We start from the raw sequence: 13,416 nt of genomic DNA on the forward strand, positions 1-13,416 counted from the left end.
CCCGTTCTCCTTCTCCTCCCCGTTCTCCTTCTCCTCCCCGTTCTCCTTCTCCTCCCCGTTCTCCTTCTCCTCCTCTTCCTTCCTCTCTTTTCCAAGTGATGCCCTCGAGTGACCTGTGCTCACTTGCATATAAGGTTTTTGTTCTACAGCATGAGCATGCCCCCTACAGCAGTGGACGTCAGGAATTTTTGTTTGCATGAATTTTTCTCAGAAAGGAGAAGCAAAAGATAAAATGGAAGACAAACAATGTTTCTGGGGCAGCTGTGCACGTGAGAAAGTGTCCCTGCTGCATTCCACAAAGTGGTTTGCTTGATCCTTGTGTACACATAAGCGGCTTCACCTTGCAGGGAGAGCGTGGTCAGACTGCCACCTGTCACGGCCACGCCTGTACCCGACTGGAACAGAGGCCTTTCATGCGCTTCTGTGGTGATACGTGGAGAGTAGCTTGGGGGCTGTGGTCAAAAAATGAACACAAAACTCAGTCTTCATGGATGGACATCTCCCCGCAAGTGTTTGCATGGGATTTCTACCGATTTGTGACCGAGCTGTACCCCAGGCGGTTGGGGATTGTTGGGTCCAAGTAGATTTATGTGATGCCCCATGCTGTTGCACTTGACAGGCTTAGTATTTGATACACGTAATAAAGTCTTCTTCGCGGAGAAAAGGATCGCTGACAGTGGGCACACTAATTCACACCGTTTCCTTTTTAATATCACTGTGTGTTTTGTCACTGACATTTTCCCATGAAATATTCTTCTGTCTCAAGTAAAGTGCCTCTGTTTAATTTCCTTCAGGATAATGAATTCTTTACAAGGAAAAGCTGTTTTGTGTGGGGCCTCATTTCTGTTCTTTTACCTTGCTGCTACTTTGCAATTTACTTACGGTTCTGTTCTTTGTTTGAGAACGCTGCTTTGCCACATGGCCGGACTTTGTTTTTCCTGCACGTCACTGTCCCCGCTTTGTGACAAGCATGCTGTCTGCAGGCATCTTGTTCTTACCCAGTGATACTGGATAAACCATGACTCCCATCACACGGAGCACAGTCACGGGGTGAACCTTCTCCCTGCTCTGTACATGACGCACGGTGGACCCGCAGTGGCGGACACTCCAAATGTTGCTTCACATCTCAATGTTTCTTTCCGGTTTTTTCTCTTTTTCCAGAAGTGGATGGAAAACAATCACACGTAGCATCATCTACTTTTGTTTTTGTCCTTAAAAAGATTTTCCTGTCTATTTGATAGTGCACACATCCTCACGAGTCAGTTCTTGTGTTCAGTGGTTCCTGACATTGGTTTTGAAAATAAAACGGACAGACTTTTATAGATGTTTGATTGGAAAATAGAGCCCTTTATTTAGCAGAGATATTGCAAAATATGAGCGTTTGACATGCTGACAGTTGGCTGCAAACAGCGGTGGTTCCAAACTTTATTGGCTCACCAGTACATTCTTTTCCTCCAGTTTCAATCTGTCTGCTTATCTAGTCCTTTTCTTAGGGCACTCAGGGAAGTAGACACCTTAAAAATAATATTTGCTCCCCAGCAAGGATGTGGGAAATACATACCTATGTATTTGCATGTCCACAGACACATGCACACATGCTTATACATGTGTATATATGTTTATACACACACACAATACTTCTCCATTATACCTATGTGTGTGTGTGCATATGTATGATTGATGGTATATGTTTGTCACAAATATATATTTGTTGGCAGTATGTGTGTTACATATACAACACATATACACATATACACGCATATACATATGTATTTACATACACAATTACATATCTTTATACCTTTGTGTGTGTGTGTGTGTATGATAGCATGTATATATTTGTGTGTCCTATATATAGCATATATTTGTCGGTAGTATGTTATATATGTGTACGATACGCACACATGTATACATATATAGACCTATATCCATACATAGATAATACATAGCATTATACGTGTGTGTGTTCATGTATACATGGTAATGTGTATATATATCTCATATATAATATATATTTGTTAGCATATATATCATATACTACACTTATGTGTTATACATACACATACATGTATACATGCAAATACATATTTACACAGATATGTGATACATATCATGATAGCTGTGTGTGTATATATGATAGTACGTATATATATGTCCTGCATATACTATATATTTTTTGGTTGCGTATGAATCATATGTATACTACATGCATGTACTATGCATATAAGAATGTATACATGCACGTGCATAACAGTTTATGATATATAAGTATAATAGTAATGCATAGTTAGTCTACAGTTTTTAATTAAGTTCACAGAGAGGAAGAACTGAAGGGCAGAAGGCCAGAGAAGTCGTATCGTCACACCCACTTCTGGTTAGTTCTAGGACAGGACCGAGTAAAAACCTAGGATGTGGGGCCATGTGGAACAAAGACTTTTTGCTAGCCTCAGTGATAGAAGATGGCCATTGAAGATGAGGGAAATCCATAAAGGTTCAGGCAAGGGAAAGTAGAAATTGAGTCCATCTGAGAGATGCAGACAAGTGCTCACAGTAAGAGTCCCCGTGGCTCATTGTTTAAACCAGCCAACCTGGAATTTGGGCTTATGCCCTAGACCCAATAAGGAACTGAGCTGGAAAGCGGAAATTAAAGCAGAAGTCAACAGGAAAGCTTAATTATAAATGGGCCCGTGGCTCAGCAATTTTTAACCTTTCTTGTCATCCAAAAAATGTGTATTCACTGAGGAAACCACATTTCAGGGGCACTTGGGTGGCTCAGTCATTTTAGTCTCCAACTTTGGTTCAGGTCTTGATCTCATGGTTTGTGAGTTTGAGCCCCGCGTCGGGCTTTGTGCTGATGGCTCAGAGCCTGGAACCTGCTTCGGATTCTGTGTCTTCCTCTCTCTCTGCCCCTGTACCACTCATGCTCTGTCTCTCTCTCTCTCTCTCAAAAATACATAAACATTAAAAAATTAAAAAAAGAAGAAAAACACATTTCAAAATGTAGATAACAAACAAGAAAATAAGCAGCACAACGTGATTACCAGGATTCACTCTGAAGCTTTATTTTCTGTTAATTGGGGGTGAGCTGCACTTCTGTTTGAAATAGCCGCACTGCTGCCGTGTCACAAAATCAGTGTTGCGCACCATGGAGGGGTTGCTCGTTGGTCTACAGGATGTGGGGCGAGATGAGACCCACGGGTCAAACAGAGCATCACGTTGAAGTGTTTGGACTGTGCTTGTGGGCAGTGGGGCATCCTGCAGCACGGGCGAGGAAGGTGGGGACAGGGAGAGCTAGACTTTAAAAATGATAATGATGTTGAGATGTTAACCATTCTATAAAAACACACGTGGCCGACGTTGTTGGCAGATAGTTCCAGGGTGGGAACTGCTTGTGTACCTGTAGAACAGGAAAGAAAGATCTGAGCGATCTCAACATGTAGAATGGACATAATGTGGCATTTGATTAGAGCTGGTGAGTGAAGAAGGGCAGATTTTCAGAGAAGTGTGATTCTGTGTCCCAGTGACCACAACTAGTAAAAGACGACTATTTGTGTGGATTTGGCTAAGAGGCCATTATGGATCTTGGTGTCTGGTATCCAGGTTAAAGGGGGACAGATGGGAACACACCAGGCCAGGCTAAGGAGCCAACTTTGTTTGAAAACGGCCTCAAGGAGAGCAGCCTGTAGCCTAAGTTTCTTCTGTCCGTGTAAGTACCATTGCTTCATTTCTGCATATTCTTTATGATCGAAAAAGCTCAGGGCACGTGTCAAGGTAGAGATCGGAGTCACATTTCGTGACTCCTTTGCCATCTTTCTTGGGATCAGGGTTCTTAGTGCAGTGTCCAAAAGTCTGTTGTGGGGATTTCAGTTCACCAGTGGAAGCTGGTATTACACCCCAGTCCAAGAAAGATGGGCTAGCTGAAAGCTTTTATCAGAGAGAACTAGCAAATGCCAAGAGGAGCAGATCAGTGTGCGTAAATACGACGTCAGGATGCAGTCTGCGTGATCTTCAGAAGTAGCACTCAGAAGTAACAGATGGCTTGTACGACGAGGGAGCAATGTAAGCGAGTACCTGAGTCGTTTCCAGCATTGGTGTGCAGGGATTTTTGAGTCACTGCCTCTGAGTTCTCTTTCATTATGACGGGTTATAATGTCTAACATCAAGCATAATGCTGAAAGGAAATTTAAAAGAAGCTCCTCCATTTCCATCCTTTGTCTTTAGACCCTGACCTTACCGTTGAGACAGGCCTTCAAAGTAACTTGCTAATCCAACCTGCTCTCCTACTCAAAACACACTGAGAATGTGATCCACCCGCCAAGGCCACTGGGGCAATCCAGAAAATATGGCGGATCCTGAAATAACAAAATAGCAGTGCTCCATCAGTTGGGTGTTTTATACTCAGATGATGCACAGCAGTATTCTGACAATCCCCTCAGCACAGCTTTCTCTCCCTTGCGTTATGTTATACGTTTCTAGTTAGGCCAATAGCAGCCTAGATTTCTAAAGACCCAGTACTTAGCAAGGAAGGAAAAATTGGCGACTTGGTTGTAACATAGATTGCAAACATCCTCAGCCACAAAATCATTACATCACATCGTTGTACTTTTAGCCTTAGAATATAGGTAAACCAGCCATCCTGTTTTATAGTTAATTCACATAAACATTTTCTGGGCCTGAAAATTAGAGAACAACTTTGACAGTGACAGAGGTAATTTGGTCTCGTGTGTTTTTCACAAGAGAAATTCTCTGTTGATTAAAATGCCGTGTGAAAGGGCATAAGATCTTGCACGAGAAAACTTTGGGTTCTGGATTGAGCGGTGAACCGGGACCAGTAGCCAAATCCTCTGTGGAGAGCCCCTGCTCAGATCAGCTCCTCCACTGGGTCCGTGCAAGAGTCTCACAGAGAGCTACTGTGTGTGGAAGAACGTAGCCAGCTGCGTAGTTCAGTGCAAATTTAGAGGTGTCATTAAAGTATATAGTCCTTGCTTTAAATAGCAATATATATACATCTTTTTTCTTTCAGAACTTTATTCATAAGGAATTAAGTACTCCTGGAATAGTAATTCTAACTCCTTGACTAATAAAAGTGAGTGTAATTTCTTTTTCCTGTAATCCACCATTTGATAGCAAGACAATAATGTTTATGGCTTTCGTTGGTTTAATGGATAATGGAGAGGAGAACTCTTTTTTTAAATGATCAGATTTGTCCTTGAATAAAAGGGCAGTGGAGTCCAATTAGTATTCAGTTGGCTTGTATTACCCCAACTTTCTGAGCTATTTCTTCAAGAATCTTTGAGTATTTGCCACCTCTTTTAAAATTCACAAGGTGATATTTAGGGAAACATTCCATTTTAGAAAGATAAAAGTGTGAGCAATATTGAATGAGCACTTGCGGTGTGCAGGATTTCTAGAAAATGTCATGTGACAGGACTTCTGGTGGGGCTCACAATGAGAATACAATGGAACTTTGTGGTGAAGCTTGGTAAAGCTTTGCCATCTTCAGCACTTAGATTTCACTTATATGAGCTGATTTATTTGTGGATGTAAGAATCTCAGGGACAGGATAGGAAGGCTCAAACCACATCAACAGTTGGAAAAATAGGGAACATTTCTGGTGTACTACCAGGTAGGAGTGGGGATACGAGTAGATGGGAAGGACTCAGCCGCCTTTAAGACCCACATCCCAGAAGAGGATGATGTAGCTCCTGAGGTCATACTCCTAATACAGGGAGTGAGCAGGGGCATCTGCGTGGCTCGGTGGGTTAAGTGACCGGCTGTGGCTCAGGTCATGATCTCACAGTGGGTGAGTTCAAGCCGTGTGTCTGGATCCACACTGGCAATGCAGAGCCTGCTTGGGATTCTCACTCTCTCCATCCCTCCCTGCTCGTACTTTCTCCTTCTCCCAAGTTAAATAAATTAACCTAAAGAATAAAACTAAGGGAGGGAGCATTCAGCAACACGGTGGGAATGTTGGCGGTACAGATACGTGGCAGATTTGCACACCATCCTGGTGACACATGACAGCTTTTGGAATTAAAATTCAGTAAAAGACAAAAACAACTATTTCTGGGGAAAGTGCTTCCAGGAAGCGACAGACTGTCTCCTTGTGGATATAAGCCCACCTGCGTGTGGCTTGTATAACTGGAATAGCTTCTCATTTGCCTGGCGGGACACGAGAGGTCTCTCAGCTGCTGCCGTCCGTCCCATGCCCCGGGATACAAAACAGTGATTTCCCTCATTGTAAAAAGCACTTTGCAGTTAAGACTTTTGACTGATAGGTGAAATTGTCCTCAATGATAGGTCTCCTCCCAACACCCCGGAAAAAGTGTGGGTTCGTAGAAGACCCAGGAGAATATGAGCATATGGTGCTTCTGTTCTCTCCACCGCGGTCTGTAGTTTGCAAAAGGTTGGGGGAGAGGAGGAGGGAGGCATCATGGCGTTGTTTCTTCTTCGGCAGCCCCTGCTCCTTCATTCTGTATCATATTCCCATTCTTACATACGTAAGCAGTATTCGTTACTGATGACAGTTTGTCCTATCACAAACCTTAGCTAATTAATAATACATCTGCAGAGAGAATCCACTGCATGCAGTGTGGCACTCCGGGTCTCTGGGGAACCATAAATCAAGGAGACAGTATGTCATCTTTCACCAAAAATCTTAAGGGAAAAATGAATTAGCAATATCATCGGAATGAGAACGTTCTTCCTACCCTAGTCCGTATTCTCAGAGGATTTTCAAAAAAGGAGGGATAAGAAAAGTGTGTGGCATTGCTGCAGTGATGGTCGGGGTGGTGGGAGAATGGATCTGAACTCCTGAGGACTGGGTTCCTGTAACTTCACACTCCCTCTACCGGCCAGGACTTTACCTGCATCATGTTAGGAGTAAAGACTTGGTCTCTCACGCAGCCTGGGGCGTTCCCAAGCACCTGGGCCACCTTCGAGTTTGCTCAAACGACTCCTTTGAGTTTCCATCCAACTCCATGACTCCCTGCTTGACTCTAGCTTTGGCAGAACTTGTACTTAAGCTTGTGTCCCGGGATTAAACTCTGGGCTGTCACGTGGGCCTTCCAGGAAGTCACTGGCAAACACACACTCTCGGTTTGTTTTCAGGTTGGTCACGTGGCTGATGACCAAGCTTGTCAGTCAGCCGGAAAGCGTGTAACCTGCAAATCACAACTGGAGTCCATTTGCCGGAACGATTTCAGAAGATGAAGTGTGTGTCACCCAGGAAGCACATTGAACTGTGCAGAATTTACGTGTTTTAATTTTTGTCACTCTTGCGTGTTGCCCTGTAAATGTGAGCTCATGAGACAGAATTCGTGCAAAATGCCTAACAAGATCAGGTGGATGATAGACATGTCAGATAAGATCCTTGGACTTTCTCTTGTACCTCTCTCCCTGTACTTGGCCAGCGGAGATGTGACCCCTTAGAGCTGGTTCACTAACACCAGGCTGCCGGAGAGGTTACCGGTGCAAAATTGTACGTGCAGCAACATGTACCCGGCATCCACATGACTCCACAACGACCCATGGGCAGAAGCTCTAATGACGCCTTAAACTTCTCTGCCTGCAGACTTCTTCCTGATCTTACCTGGAATCTAGATATCGCTCCTGTGTTAGTACTGGGGGATAAACACGTAAATGAATACCGGAAGCTGACTACAGTGCATGACATAAACGCACAGTGGTGAGAGTACATGTGTGAAGGGTTCACGTGGTTTTAGCTATGCTTGTATTTACTTGAGCTATTTTCAGTTGATAACTCAGTAAGTGAGACAAGGAGGTCTTTAAGAAGGATGCACCAGGATTTACGAGCCATGCCTTCTGTACTTCCCGTGTCCTGTGCTGTTTCCGGATCCAGAATTCTTTGATTTTGCAATTTACAGCAGAGTAGAACTATCTCTTTTGGATATGTGATAAAAAGCTAAAAGGAGCAGAGGCAGAGTTCAACGGGATATATTCATTTATTAACGGGCAAAAAGAATACATTTAATAATCCCATTGTCAATAAACCTGCTGGCCAAAAAGTGGGTTCAGAGGAAACCCACTTCAGAGGAAAGTGGGTTATTCGCCCACGATTGGAATTACTTGTCAGGCTAGTCTTAGCATGTGATTTTGGTCACATGGTGGCCACCAAGAAAGGAGTTGTGCACAAAGAAGTTACGTGTTAAATAGAACGGAATTACACCGGCTGCATATTAGTAAAACCAACTTAGAATAGCACCGGATAGCCTCGCGTGGAGTCTGATTTCAAAGCTTTGTGACACACGTGGAGTGCAGGAGTCCTGTAGGGGACACAGATACGAGTCATGCTGCCTAACAGCTTTGATGGCCGTTGGGACTCTGTTTACCCCACCCGTGACTGGGTAAGCACACAATACAATACATGGATGATGCTTAGTGATGCTTCATGGCTTTGCATGACTCTCTTCATTAAAACACAAGTTAGTGAGGGGCGCCTGGGTGGCTCAGTCTGTTAAGCGTCCAACTTCGGCTCAGGTCATGATCTTGCGGTCCGTGCGTTAGTGCCCCGCGTCGGGCTCTGTGCTGACAGCTCGGAGCCTGGAGCCTGTTTCAGATTCTGTGTCTCCCTCTTTCTCTGACCCTCCCCTGTTCATGCTCTCTCTCTATCTCAAAAATAAATAAATGTTAAAAAAAAAAAAAAAACACAAGTTAGTGGAGATGTTATAAGCCAAAAAGTACAGAATCATAGAGAGGGAGGCTGAAAAAAGTATTTAGAGGGCATAATTCACTCAAATTGGATCACAATCTAGGAACGTTGTTTAGAGAATTTTACAGCATTTTTTTCATCACATGCATTGTTGCCCAGTGATGAAGAACACTGAAGCTTTGTCAGGTGTCTGTAAAGGAATTCTGCAAAGGCACATTATATCACTGACACATTATTTTAGCTTCATAGCTCAGGAACACATCTGTTCTATAAATTATGGTAAACTCTACTCACTGTGGTTTCCTATGTTATTTGGTCACATGATAACTTATTTGTAGACTTACTCTTAATTCTTTTGATGTCCCTTATTAGGAAGTGCATATTTCAGAAAGTTAATCCCAGTGGCAATTATTGGATGTGTAATATTATGAAGCAGGTACTGGAGGAAGCTGCTAAAACCAAGAGAACCGTTACAGATACAAGAACTCACCGAGCATCTGACTTGGGAAAGTGAAATAGAAACTCTGCGGGGAAAATGAAATGGGAAGACAGTGTATAGAATGCTCTGGTGTCTCTCTTCCTGAGGTCTGCATTCATGGCCCTTATTGTTTTCTTTCATGAGACAAAATATAATTAATTTGACTTTATTTTCCTGGTTCTACTCATATTCTGCCTGCAGGAAATTGAGCATCTTGGTTGCAGGATGTGCTGTAGAGCCCTTTAAGTCACACGTTGCCAGAATGTACCTTGATTCATTCATTACAGCATTGGTTAATCTCCTTTAGAGCCCTTATGACTGTAATCATGTACGCTTTAAAGGGTCAGTGTGCTTCCCTCATTTCCAGTGTCTTGTTGTCTCCAAATATCAGGGCTCATAGACTAACTGCCTGAGCACCTACATTTTGAGACTTGTGCTCACATTGTTTTCTTGGTCACCTTCTCTCCCTTCTCCATTCACAATATCCTACTCATCCTAAAAGTCTCCTTCTACCCCTCAGTCATCCCCATCTCTCTTCTTCCTCCACACACCCCTTCAGCTTTTTATGATGTGTGTCGCTCCCGACCCTCACTGATGTCGCCTGTATTTGTACTGAGGTGCCATTTTTTTGAAAAATATTCCCGTACTCTCGCTTGCCCTTGGGCATAGCTTTTCTCCCCAGTGAACCAGAATCATCCATTATCTGAAATGCCGATAAGGATTTCTAAAGTAGGAAAGGAAAGAAGAAATAATGAGGTCATTGTTCACCTCCTCCCAAAGCCCAGTCTTTTTTGAGCACCTAAAGTGGGGCAGCCAATCTTGAAAGTCAGGCTTTATCAGGGAGAAAGGGGATTTATAGTTCGCTTTACATATCAAAAGGAAAGCGGTGGCCTGACTGTCAAGTGTTGCTGCAGTCCTAGAGAGAGTACAGGGTAGGACTTAAGGCTGGCATCAGCAGACTTTTTCTGCAGTGCTCTAGAGAGTAAACATTTTAGGCGTTGGGAGTCCTCTGCTCTGCCATTGTAGTGCAGGAGCATGACAGATAACACTTAGACAAATGAGTGTGGCGGGGTTCCAAAATATGTCATCTAGGATACTGAATTTGCATTTAAATAAATTTCACATGTCACTAACTCTTCTCTTGTTTTTTTTTTCCACCACCCATTAAAAAAGATGTCCAAAATTCCAAACTCTTACCTCTTAGACTATTAAAAAAATATATAACCGGGTGGATTTGGTCTCCCTAAGGCTGTAGTGTGCAGATCCCTGATTTGGAGGACGAGTCTTTCCCCCAGAAACACTTTAGGTGGGTCCAGGAGGCACGAAAGGAATAAGCTGTTCAAATGGCACAGTAGCAAATCTAGATCCTTCTTTGGAGTTACGTGTGATGGGAAAGGCGAACACGGAGATTGAGAAGAAGGAAAGCCAGATGCTGCGGGCCATTTTCCCTGCTTCCAGCATGAAAATCTGGAACATAACTGCTTTAGAGATCGCCCCATGCTGGCACAGGGGTGGGGAGTCTTCAGGAGAGTAGAAATGCAGATTGTTGGTGAAGAGAAGGGCTGAGCCTCCTGCTGGAGGCTGTGTCTGGTCTATGTAGGCAGGGGAGGTATGTAGTGCATCCTCAGGACCCCCAGTGGGGGTTGAGAAAGGGACTGTTGGTGGTGAGTCCATAGGGTGTTGTGGCAAGGGGCAGGGCAACCTCAAAGCAGAGCGTGGACAGCGGATGACATCTGAGAGGCAGGGGCAGTAGTCCCCACAGGAGTTGACCTCGAGAAGCAGGAATATAGTTCATCCATTTTTCCCCCCTAAACTACCTCACTATCAATATTCATTATCTATCTCCTCTCAAAACTGGGAATTCTTTGAGAATATAGTCCATTTGTTGTTTTTCAATATGAAATTTATTGTCAAATTGGTTTCCATGCAACACCCAGTGCTCATCCCACAAGGTGCCCTCCTCAATACCCATCACCCACCCTCCTCTCCCTCCCACCCTCCCATCAACCCTCAGTTTGTTCTCAGTTTTGAAGAGTCTCTTATGCTTTGGCTCTCTCCCACTCTAACCTCTTTTTTTTTTTTTTCCTTCCCCTCCCCCATGGGTTTCTGTTAAGTTTCTCAGGATCCACATAAGAGTGAAACCATATGGTATCTGTCTTTCTCTGTATGGCTTATTTCACTTAGCATCACACTCTCCAGTTCCATCCACGTTGCTACAAAGGGCCATATTTCATTCTTTCTCATTGCCACGTAGTATTCCATTGTGTATATAAACCACAATTTCTTTATCCATTCATCAGTTGATGGACATTGAGGCTCTTTCCATAATTTGGTGATTGTTGAGAGTGCTGCTATAAACATTGGGGTACAAGTGCCCCTATGCATCAGCCCTCCTGTATCCCTTGGGTAAATTCCTAGCAGTGCTATTGCTGGGTCATAGGGTAGGTCTATTTTTAAATTTTGAGGAACCTCCACACTGTTTTCCAGAGCGGCTGCACCAATTTGCATTCCCACCAACGGTGCAAGAGGGTTCCCGTTTCTCCACATCCTCTCCAGCATCTATAGTCTCCTGATTTGTTCATTTGGGCCACTCTTACCGGTGTGAGGTGATATCTGAGTGTGGTTTTGATTTGTATTTCCCTGATGTGGAGCGACATGGAGCATCTTTTCATGTGCCTGTTGGCCATCCGGATGTTTTTTTTAGAGAAGAGTCTATTCATGTTTTCTGCCCATTTCTTCAGTGGATTATTTGTTTTTTGGGTGTGGAGTTTGGTGAGCTCTTTATAGATTTTGGATACTAGCCCTTTGTCCGATATGTCATTTGCAAATATCTTTTCCCATTCCATTGGTTGCCTTTTAGTTTTGTTGGTTGTTTCCTTTGCTGTGCAGAAGCTTTTATCTTCTTGAGATCCCAATAGTTCATTTTTGCTTTTAATTCTCTTGACTTTGGGGATGTGTCAAGTAAGAAATTGCTGCGGCTGAGGTCAGAGAGGTTTTTTTCCTGCTTTCTCCTCTAGGGTTTTGAAGGTTTCCTGTCTCACATTCAGGTCCTTTATCCATTTTGAGTTTATTTTTGTGAATGGTGTAAGAAAGTGGTCTAGTTTCAATCTTCGGCATGTTGCTGTCCAGTTCTCCCAGCACCATTTGTTAAACAGACTGTCTTTTTTCCATTGGATATTCTTTCCTGCTTTGTCAAAGATTAGTTGGCCATACTTTTGTGGGTCTAATTCTGGGTTTTCTATTCTATTCCATTGGTCTATGTGTCTGTTTTTGTGCCAGTGCCATGCTGTCTTGATGATTACAGCTTTGTAGTAGAGGCTGAAGTCTGGGATTGCGATGCCTCCCGCTTTGGTCTTCTTCTTCAATATTACTTTGGCTATTCGGGGTCTTTTGTGGTTCCATACAAATTTTAGGATTGCTTTGTTGTAGCTTCGAGAAGAATGCTGGTGCAGTTTTGATTGGGATTGCATTGAATGTGTAGATTGCTTTGGGTAGTATTGACATTTTGACAGTATTCTTCCAACCCATGAGCACGGAATGTTTTTCCATTTTTTTATATCTTCTTCAATTTCCTTCATAAGCTTTCTATAGTTTTCAGCATACAGATCTTTTACATCTTTGGTTAGGTTTATTCCTAGGTATTTTATGCTTCTTGGGGCAATTGTGAACGGGATCAGTTTCTTTATTTGTCTTTCTGTTGCTTCATTATTAGTGTATAAGAATGCAACTGATTTCTGTATATTGATTTTGTATCCTGCGACTTTGCTGAATTCACGTATCAGTTCTAGCAGACTTTTGGTGGAGTCTCTCGGATTTTCCGTGTATAATATCATGTCATCTGCAAAAAGTGAAAGGTTGACTTCATCCTTGCCAATTTTGATGCCTTCGATTTCCTTTTGTTGTCTGATTGCTGATGCTAGAACTTCCAACACTATGTTAAACAACAGCGGTGAGAGTGGACATCTTTGTCGTGTTCCTCATCTCAGGGGGAAAGCTCTCAGTTTTTCCCCATTGAGGATGATGTTAGCTGTGGGCTTTTCATAAATGGCTTTTATGATGTTTAAGTATGTTCCTTCTATCCCGACTTTCTCGAGGGTTTTTATTAAGAAAGGTTGCTGAATTTTGTCAAATGCCTTTTCTGCATCAATTGACAGGATCATATGGTTCTTATCTTTTCTTTTATTAATGTGATGTATCACATGGATTGACTTGCGAATGTTGAACCAGCCCTGCAGCCTAGGAATGAATCCCACTTGATCATGGTGAA

General features: G+C 43.0%; 1 long non-coding RNA gene across 4 annotated transcripts in view; it reads left to right on the forward strand.

Moving 5' to 3' along the window:
- The window catches only part of LOC102956404, a 306,210-nt gene that overhangs the window by 33,315 nt on the left and 259,479 nt on the right, over positions 1-13,416 (forward strand). The window lies entirely within an intron of this gene.

Source organism: Panthera tigris, chromosome X, assembly GCF_018350195.1.
Source record: "Panthera tigris isolate Pti1 chromosome X, P.tigris_Pti1_mat1.1, whole genome shotgun sequence".
Taxonomy (NCBI): domain Eukaryota; kingdom Metazoa; phylum Chordata; class Mammalia; order Carnivora; family Felidae; genus Panthera; species Panthera tigris.